The sequence below is a fragment of the Notamacropus eugenii genome, chromosome Y, assembly GCF_028372415.1.
Source record: "Notamacropus eugenii isolate mMacEug1 chromosome Y, mMacEug1.pri_v2, whole genome shotgun sequence".
NCBI lineage: Eukaryota > Metazoa > Chordata > Mammalia > Diprotodontia > Macropodidae > Notamacropus > Notamacropus eugenii.
The window spans coordinates 3,074,211-3,084,249 of record NC_092880.1 but is presented as its reverse complement, the minus strand read 5'-3'; the positions used below and the strand labels follow the sequence as shown (position 1 = coordinate 3,084,249).

Sequence of the window (10,039 nt, the reverse complement as noted above, 5' to 3'; positions counted from 1 at the left end):
TCTTGTGTTATCCTGATTGTATTTCCACAATACTTGAATTGTTTCTTTCTAGCTGCTTGCAATATTTTCTCCTTGACCAGGGAACTCTGGAATTTGGCCACCATGTTCCTAGGAGTTTCTCTTTTTGGATCTCTTTCAGGCGGTGATCTGTGGATTCCTTGAATACTTATTTTGCCCTCTGGTTCTAGAATCTCAGGGCAGTTTTCCTGGGTAATTTCATGAAAGATGATGTCTAGGCTCTTTTTTTGATCATGGCTTTCAGGTAGTCCCATAATTTTTAAATGGTCTCTCCTGGATCTATTTTCCAGGTCAGCTGTTTTTCCAATGAGATATTTCACATTTTCTTCCATTTTTTCATTCATTTGGTTTTGTTTTGTGATTTCTTGGTTTCTCACAAAGTCATTAGCCTCCATCTGTTCCATTCTAATTTTGAAAGAACTCTTTTCTTCAGTGAGCTTTTGAACCTCCTTTTCCATTTGGCTAATTCTGCTTTTGAAAGCATTCTTCTCGTCATTGGCTTTTTGAACCTCTTCTGCCAATTGAGTTAGCCTACTTTTCAAGGTGTTACTTTCTTAAGCATTTTTTTGGGGTCTCCTTTAGCAAGGTGTTGACCTGCTTCTCATACTTTTCTTTCATCTCTCTCATTTCTCTTTCCAGTTTTTCCTCCCCCTGTCTTACTTGATTTTCAAAATCCTTTTTGAGCTCTTCCATGGCCTGAGCCCATGGTATATTTATTTTGGATGCATGGTATATAGAAGCCTTGACGTCTGTGTCTTTCCCTGATGGTAAGCATTGTTCTTCCTCATCAGAAAGGAAGGGAGGAAATACCTGTTCACCAAGAAAGTAACCTTCTATGGTCTATTGTTTTTTTCCCTTTTCTGGGCATTTTCCCAGCCAGTGACTTGACTTCTGAGTTTTCTTTCCACACCCACCATGCTTCCAGATCCGCCCAGCCAGTGCTTGGGGTCTGAGATTCAAATGCTGCTTCCCTGCCTCAGGGCTTTGGGTGGGGGCAGGGCTGCTATTCAGTGTGAGATTGAGTTCAGATGCTCAGGTGGGGGCAGGGCCTCCACCCGGGACTCAGTTCCCTCAGTGGGTGTATGCAGAGACCTTCAACAATAGATCCGGGGTCTTGCCTGCTTGGGGAGCCCCGGTCCACTGCTGCCCCCACTGCTGCCTCCCTAGGGGGCCTGAGTTATGGGAACATCCCACTCCCCTCTCGACCAGACAAAGAGACCCTCTTACTGACCCTTGTCACCTCTGGGTGGAGGAACCTGCGAGGCTGCTGGAGATTCCGTCCCTGAAGCCTGCTCGGATCTGCTCCTCTTGGTGCCATGTGGCCAAGGCAGGGCTGGGCTCCGGTCTGAGTGTGGTTCGGGATGGACCTTTCTCGACAGGGTTTCAGGGCTCTCTGAAGAGAAATCTCGTCTGCTCCGTTTTTCTGTGGCTTCTGCTGCTCCAGAATTTGTTGGGAGTTCTTCTTTACAGATATTTTATGGGCTGTGGTTTCGGAGCTAACATATGTCTCTCTTTCTACTCCGCCATCTTGGCTTCTGTCCCCATTGTTTAAAGGGATTTTAGAAGCGGTAGTATTTTTCTGTAATCAATCTCTTACTGTTACCAATGTGAGATTCCATTGCACCTTTTTGACTAAAGCATTTTGTGATATCTAGGAATTCTTCAATAACTAAGAATTTAGTTTGCAATACTTTGGGAATTCGTGTTACTTAAGGACATTTTTATGCCAACTAAGTTTTAATGAATTTTACTTTTAAAAGGTTTATTTTTGTTTCAAAGTGAAAAGGGAATTATGATTTTTAAAAGTTTCAAATAATTTTCTTTATAAAAGTTTGGTGACTCTCTTAAAAGTCAGGATAAATTTTAAACTTTTAAAAGAAAAAAGTATGTTTAAAAGAAATGTTTTTCAAAGAAAAGAGGGGTAAAGCCTACTAAAATTTCATTTTCGAGATAATGTGTTGCTGAATTAATATGTAATGATTTATAAAGCAGAAAAGATCTTGCTGTTTTAATCTGAATTTGTGGTCATTCCATGGCCTAAGCAAGAGTTTAAATTAGTGTTTGAACTTATTAATAAGTTAATTCCTAAAATTTCTTTGCCAGAGTGAATAATCAGAAAAGAATAAACAAGCCTGTGAAACAACTATGAACATCTATTCAGTTGTGAGATTCAAGTTAGAAATATCTTTTGTTTAAGGCAATACAGCTATCCTAGTGAAGAGTAATAACTTGTGAGCTATCTTGTCTATGGTAGAAATATAAAGGAAAGTGAAGCAGTTTGAATAATGGGTTCCAGAGATTTTGAAAGATAAGTAAAGGTTTGACCAAAAATACGGAAAGCAGATGAGAAGGTTGGAGACAAGTGGGAGTCACCCAAGGGTCTCCTGTCCCTGGATAGTTACTAAGTATGTCAAGAGAGTGTGAGGAAGTTTGACAATATTCTCACACCCACCCCACTTCTAGTTATTTTCTTCCTACTCCTTTTTGGTCTTCTTTTGTTTAATATCTGTTGCAGATTTGTGTCTTCTAGGTTCAATACTCTCCACTTGCAGATCACCATTCTGACTGTACATCACCCACTTCCATGACCAATCACCCTGTGGACTTGGCATCACCCACAGACCCAACCTCTCCAATGTCAGGATTCTGTGAGGCAGGGACGTCCAATCTCAGCATGAAAGAGTTTCAGAATCTGAGCCCTTCGTCTCTTACCCCAGAGGATTCTGGGTCCCATCTGTTTAAGGGGAGAATGATGGGGTGCCTGGGCGCATGTACTCACACCCCAATTCCAATTCTAAAATCTCATTTTCGCTTTAAAAATCTTGTCAAACTACATCAATTTTTTGTCAAAATTGGCACAGACTTACGTGGACTAAAATTACTTGCAAAAAAAAAGGGGGAGATGTAGAGGGCTAGTACTGATGGAGTCTAGAATGTGAGGTACAATCCAGGTTTTACTTGAGACTTGTACTAGAGTAAAGACTGACTTTCTCAGGATTGGCTCACCATCCCATCCCTGATAAGCAAGGATGAGATCGTCCTGACCCTGAATGTGTACTCTGAGGTTGTTACACAGAAGGTACTAAGACAAGGAAGTAAAAGATGTGAGCTAAAAATGCTCTCATGAGAATAACCTTGCTTGCTTAAGAGAATATATAAATCTTGACCCTCAGATCAATAAACCAGTCCTGTAAAAATTGTACAGGCTCACCTAGCTCCTGCTGCTATCTCTTTTCTATCACCACCATGCCTCTGATCCCCCAGTTGCTGTCAAGAGATCATGGAAATAAAGATACAGTTGAAAGATAATTGTCTCTAAAATGAGAGGACATATGTTCAAAAATATATTTGATGCTTATTCCCGTAGTTAATCTACTTCACTGAACATTAATTTCTTCTGAAAAAAGAAACGACGACCAGATGACTTCTGAGATCTCTTCCGTATCTGCATTCCTTCACTTTCCTTATCTAGAGCCTATGCAATTTTTCAGTACAAAAACATCTTAAGTACTGGCTCTATCTTGAAAGAGTCATAATTAGTCTCGGTGTCTTTTAGGGCATTTCACTAATTAATTCCATTCTTTTTTCCCCTTTCTCACAGTCATTGTCATGATAATCTAAGTGAACAGCCAAGGAAAATTCTACAGTGGTCACAGAGTTCTTCCTTTTAGGACTGTCAGATCGTGCAGAGTTGAAAATGTTTCTCTTAATACTGTTTTGGTGATATATGTCGTTTCTTTTGTGGGGATCTTGGCAGGATTATATTAATTCAAATCACTCCCAAGCTTCACACTCCCATGTACTTTTTCCTTAGTTGTTTCTCATTTGTTGATGCTTGCTATCGCTCAGCCTTTGAACCAAAAATGTTCCTGAATTTCTTTGAGGAGAAGAAAATCCTATTATTCCCTGCTTGTATACTGTAATATTTTTTGTTTGTGAATCCTTCTTACAACTGAAGGATTTTTCCTAGCAGCGGTGGCATATGACCAGTATGTGGAGATTGCTAATTCATTGCTTTACATGGTGGTCATGACTAAGACAGTGTGTGCCATCCTGGTCATTGGTTCATGTATAGGCGGAATGATTCATTCATTGACACAGATGATTGGCTTAGTCAGACTATCCTTCCATGGGTCAAATATCATTAGTCATTTCTTATGTGATTTGTCTGCACTGCTGAAGTGCCCCTGCTCTGACACTTCCAGAAATGAATTGTTGCTCCTGATATTCTCAAGAGTAATTGCCATAATAACCTTCTTCATTGCAATTATCTCGTATATCTTCACTGTTATTGCCATCCTCAGGATCCGCTCAGCAGCTGGAAGATCACATAGTCGCTTGTGGAGTAAATATTAGAATCCAATATTCTCTGCCCTATTCTATCCCATGAAACAATGGAATCCCCGGTATTTGCAGCTTGGTTTCTTTTAAGTCATTTTAGACATTTTATCCCATTATTTATGTGAAGTAATAAAATTTCAGGTTAAGGAAATTCATATAGGATCAGTTTAGTGTTTTCCAAAAATATAATTGAATGGCCTGGGAGGATATTTTGAACACAGAAAATAGAATTTTGGATCCTTTGTGTATCACAGAGGTAATCAATTGGAATCTTTTCATTTTGCATTTGGGTTAAATGACTTTCCCAAGTTAGCACAGTTAAGGTAACAGTGATAAGAGCCTATATGTTCTAAATTTTTGATCTGGGATCATTGTATTACATTTTATACTGACCATTGGCTTATGCATTAACATTTCTCTTTTTATTGAAATTGTATAGCAAGAACCTTGACTCTTAAGTGACCCTGTCTGATCTAAATCCTTGCATCAGCTTACATAAAGTTTAATCTATAGCAATGTGATTGTATAGAGATTAAATAATGAAAGAAATTTGTATCCAACAGCAGGGTATTCCAATGATCTTGACATAAGGCTATTTTGACTTTTAAAGAACATTTATTAACAAAAGAAAGAGAGACTCCATCCTGAATAGGGCTTCAGAGTAAGGGTCAAAAGATTGAGAGCTAATAGATCTTAGAATTATTAAGTACAGTCTTTTTATTTTACAAAAGAGGAAACTAAGGCTGAGAAAGAGTTGTCAATTAGCCTCCCAGATAATCTAATCTAATTCTGGTGTTCCTATTCATTATGCTAAGCTTTCCAAAACTTTTCTGTCATGGAATCCTTTGTCAAATCAGCAAAACCCTTGAACTGCTTGTGAGAATAATGTTTTTAAGTAATTCAAGAAAGTGCTGAATTTCAATGGCAAGTTAGTAAAAGCAAAGCTGTATTTTCCCTTCCGTGATAAGATCTGTAGACACCATGAAATCTTTCCACTGACACTTTCCCTATACTATGCTGAGCAAATTTTGTTAAGGGAAATCACGAAAGTTCTTTCAAAAGTATCAAACAGAAATGCTCATTTGATGCCATATATGTCTGTTTTCAACCTGTCCTTTAATTTCCTACTTTAGCCAAATCTCCTACGTGGAGCTAACCATCACAAACAGCCCTCATAGCTATCTGCTTCTACTCCTTCCTGTTATACATGTCACTATTCATTTGTAACATAATCAATACTGCCTCACACTGCTAGTTCACTACTTGTTATAATTATAAATCTTTCTATATAAACTATAGGCTTCAAGAAAACAGGAAATTTCTCTTGTATTTGCTTTTTTCTTATGATAATTCTTTCTCAGCCTAGTTTTTTGAAGCAAAAAAGAAATGTTCAATAAATACTTTTTAGAAAATTATATGATCACACAGCTAAAGATGGCGGGAAGAATAAAGGTCTTTCAGTACAGCATTCTAATTTTATATAGGGACAAAGGGACAAAGAGCTCAAGTAACTCAAAGTCAAATAGAAAACAGTTATAAGAGACAGAATTTAAACTCAGGTTCTATGAATGCAATTTCAATTTTATTTTATATGGGTCATAATTTCCACCCATGTGAATGGATGTAGAAAAAATAAATAGATGGATAATTTGGATGAGTAGATGGATTGACGGAGTGCTGAATGCATAGAGAATAGTGAATGAGTGGGTGGAGTGACTATAATATAGTGTAGTAAGACAGGAAACCGGATTTGGAAGTCTTAGGTAACGTAAGAATGTTGGCTTGCGCTTGCTAATAGTATGACATTGTGTAACAAAACTACCCTTACCAGTTCAATGAAGGCAACAGAATGGGGAAAGGAATGTGAATACGAATATGAATGTGCATATAAATATAATCAAGAGGAGGTACTTATAGTCCAATCCAATCAAATAAACATTTGTTACTTACCTACTTTATTCAAGGCACTGTACTAAGCTCTTGGAATACAATTAACAAAAAGAAAGACAGCCTCGGCCCTCAAAGAGTTTACAGTGTAATGGCCAACACTAAGCTGTTCACAAAAGAGACCAAACGCTGAATAGTCCCAAACTCATCTTTTATATTATGTGTTAGACCCAACGTCAAAATTCACATGAGGGCAGCTGTCAAGCTCTCAATAACTCTCAGGTGAATCTTCTGTTCCCTTGTCTTGCCTCTGAGTTACAGGAATTCACCCTGGTAATTTGATGAATGTGGTATTTATCCAATGGTAATCTCAGTTTGATCTGCCAACCAATGGGAATCTCTTTCTACGATCCAAAGTAAGAGATGCGGTCTATCTAATGTAGTGAAGGAGATACACACACACACACACACACACACACACACACACATATTTCATAACAAAAGTCAGAATTAGAGTCATTCAGTATTACAATAGTACAGAATAGTGAGGAAACATCACGGATTAGTGGGCAAGAAAAAAATGATGTAATTCTTACTCTGGATAAGGCATTTTCTACATCAATGATTTACTAAGCACCAGATACAGGTTAAAAAATTCAGGGAACCTTAGAATTTGCTTCCACAGAAGACCACTATCTTAAGGAAGACTTCGGTGGGAATGAGAAAATTAATTAGTAAGATGTGGCTATTAAAATATTTTGTCATCTAAAACATGTCCCATAAAAGCTTTAGGCTTTGTTTTTTCATGTATCAAATGAGGAGGTTTGACTTTGTTTTTATTCCAAGGATCATCTCTAATTATGACAATCAATAGTCTCTGATTCTATTTTGCCCCGTATATACTTCTAGTGAGTTGTCAAGAAACTTCAAACTGTATTTTGAGGATTTACATTGAAGTATGGGATCTTCTTCCTCTTATTTATATCAATTTAAAAATCACTTAACTAATCTGGGTCTCACTTTACAAATTAATAAATTGAAGGAACTCAGTTTGGTATCTCAAGGGCTCTTTCTAGACATAAACACTATGATTTCTTCAGTTTCACTATCATATGAGGTATTTATTTGCCTGTAACAATTTTTTTCAATTCAATCAACATATATTAAACACTACCAAATGAAAAATTGTGTTAAATAGTTACCAAAAGGCAAATTTAATATAAGACACAGACACTACATTCACAAAGCTTATAGTGAATAGGAAGAAATAAATATGTGGAAATACTCATAATATGTGATGAATGAATAAAAGAGTTGCAAGAGTGGAAAAACTAAGGACCTAAAAGTGTGAAGGGAAACCAGAGATGAGGAACATAATAGAATGGAAAGGCTGATGAATCAAAAGTTAAGAGGGCAATCCAAAGTAGGAATAACTAACAAACATATAAACCAATAAACTGATTCAAAAATGCAAAATGGAATAAAATGAATAAATACAGCAAATAAAACAAACAAAAATATGGAAAATTAGTATACCATGAAGGAAAAATGATTTGTTTAAAAATGATGCTTCACAGACTATTCTCTCTTGTGTGATGTTTTGTTTTGTTTTTTTCTCACGGTTTCTCCTATTCGTTTTAATTCATCTATGCAATATGACAAATGTGAAAATGTGTTCAATAGGAATGTATGTGTAGAACCCATATAAGACTGCATGTCATCTCAGGGAGGGAAGGGGAAGGAGAGGGAAAAAAATTAAATCTTATGAAAGTGATTGTTGAAAACTGAAAAAAATTAATTAACTTTTCAAAATGATAAAAATGATGATCAAAAAAGAAACAACTTAGAATAGATATTAAGTATTAAAGTAGTCTAGAAAGCAGAGAATTATAAAAATGAAATAATAAAAACAGCAAAAGAATTCATAATATGAGACAAAATAGATATTCTCTCCAAACAAGTAAAGACTTTTTTTCAATTACCAAAACAATTTAGTACTTGTTCAAAAAAATTAGGTAGCTCAATCAGTGGGATAATTTAAGGATATAAAACACAAAGGAATAAAAAGTAGCCTAGCACTGGATAAACTCAAAAATCTCAGATATGTATGCACACACACACGTATATATATGCTTGTATGTTTATATGTAAAAATGTAAACATACATATATAGTATATACACAGAAGTGTATATGGAGTACACAGAAATATATTTCTATGAATTGTCTCAGTCATGTACATATGTAAACAAATATACATATATACATGCATGAGTATATATACATGTATGCATACACACATGTATACACGAATTTATAGTTTTTATGTTGCTAATGCTGGGATTTTTAATTTCTTGAACAGTAGTTTGGTTTCTTTTTTGATTTTCAATGAGGGAAGAGGGCAGACAGATTTTGGGGCATTAAAAAATTATCAAATTAAATTAAAATCAAAGAAGTAGAGGCTCTGAAAGATAAAATGACAGATTTAGAAGTAAAAAATCCAGGAGATATAAAAAGAATGCAGATAACAAATTTGGAAGAAGAGAAGAAAGTTTTTTTAAAAGCCCATCATTTATTCTATGAAACCCCACAAAATGATCTTGGTGACTTAATTCAGTGAAACATGAAAAGTAATTGTTTTGACACAAGAAAAATGGCCTATATGTTGACCCTCATGCATTTACTAGCTGTGTGGACATAGGAATCTCAGTTAACCTCTCTAAACGTCAATTTCCTAATCCGTAAACTTATAATAAATCTTGTACAACCTACTTCATAGGTTTGTAGTAAGGAAAGCATTTAGCAAAGCTTAGAATCATTCAACAACCTGTGATACTGTATTTTTAGGGTAGTGAGAATCTGAAAGAAAATTATTTGTGAATCATTTCCAGTTGTGTCTGCCTAGTGGTACAGTGGGAAGCATGCAAGTTTTGAAACCAGAGCTGTGATGTTTTTCAGTCATTTCCAACTCTTTGTTACTCCATTTCGGGTTGCATGGCAAACATACTGGAGTGGTGTGCTATTTTCTACTCCAGATCATTTTACAGGTGAGAAAACTGAAGCAAGCATGGTTAAGTGACTTGTCCAGGGTCACACAGCTATTAAGTGTCTGAGGTCAGATTTTAACTCATGATGAAAAGTCTTCCTTAATTCAGGCCTAGCACTCTATCCACTGTGTTTCCTAATTGCCCCAGAGGAAAGGCAGGCACAGGTGAGCAGAGTCAAAATGGCAGATTAAAAGGACAGACCTGCCCTAACTCTCTCCTCATAAGCCATAAAATACCTGTTAAAATGACTCTAAAGAACTTCTAGAGCATCAGAAGCCACAAAATGACAGAGTGAAACGGATTTCCAACCCGACAGCCTAAAACGTCCCCAGGAAGGGTCTATTTCACCTGACTTGAGTGAAGTGCACCCCACCTTATGCCATGCCACAGGATGGGAGTGGAGCACGTTTCATGGCGTGGAAATATGGGTAGCAGCTGCCTTTCCCAGATTTCTCAACCTACAAATGCCAAAGACAGATTCAGAGGTCAGTAAGAAAGCTCTTTCATCCGGGTGAGAGGGGAGCACAGAGTTCCAACCCTGGAAGCAGACACTGCAGCAGAAGCTTTCACTTTTGGAGCCCTCCTCCTAAAGATCCTGAGGGAATTGAGCAGCTGATGTAGGTCAAAGTCCTGAGTGGAGATCCAAGGTGAGGAGGAGCACTAGTTTGGTGGAGCAGGTAACAACTGTGGAGAGGGAATTCTATTCTCAGTTCCAGGGCAGAAAAGACTGCTTGTGCTTCATCACAG

At 36.9% G+C, this 10,039-nt stretch overlaps 1 pseudogene; it reads left to right on the top strand.

Annotated features, from left to right (window-relative positions):
• The first annotated feature begins 2,602 nt into the window (after positions 1-2,602).
• Positions 2,603-4,374, top strand: LOC140516705 (olfactory receptor 5J3-like; annotated as a pseudogene).
• Positions 4,375-10,039: the final 5,665 nt, after the last annotated feature.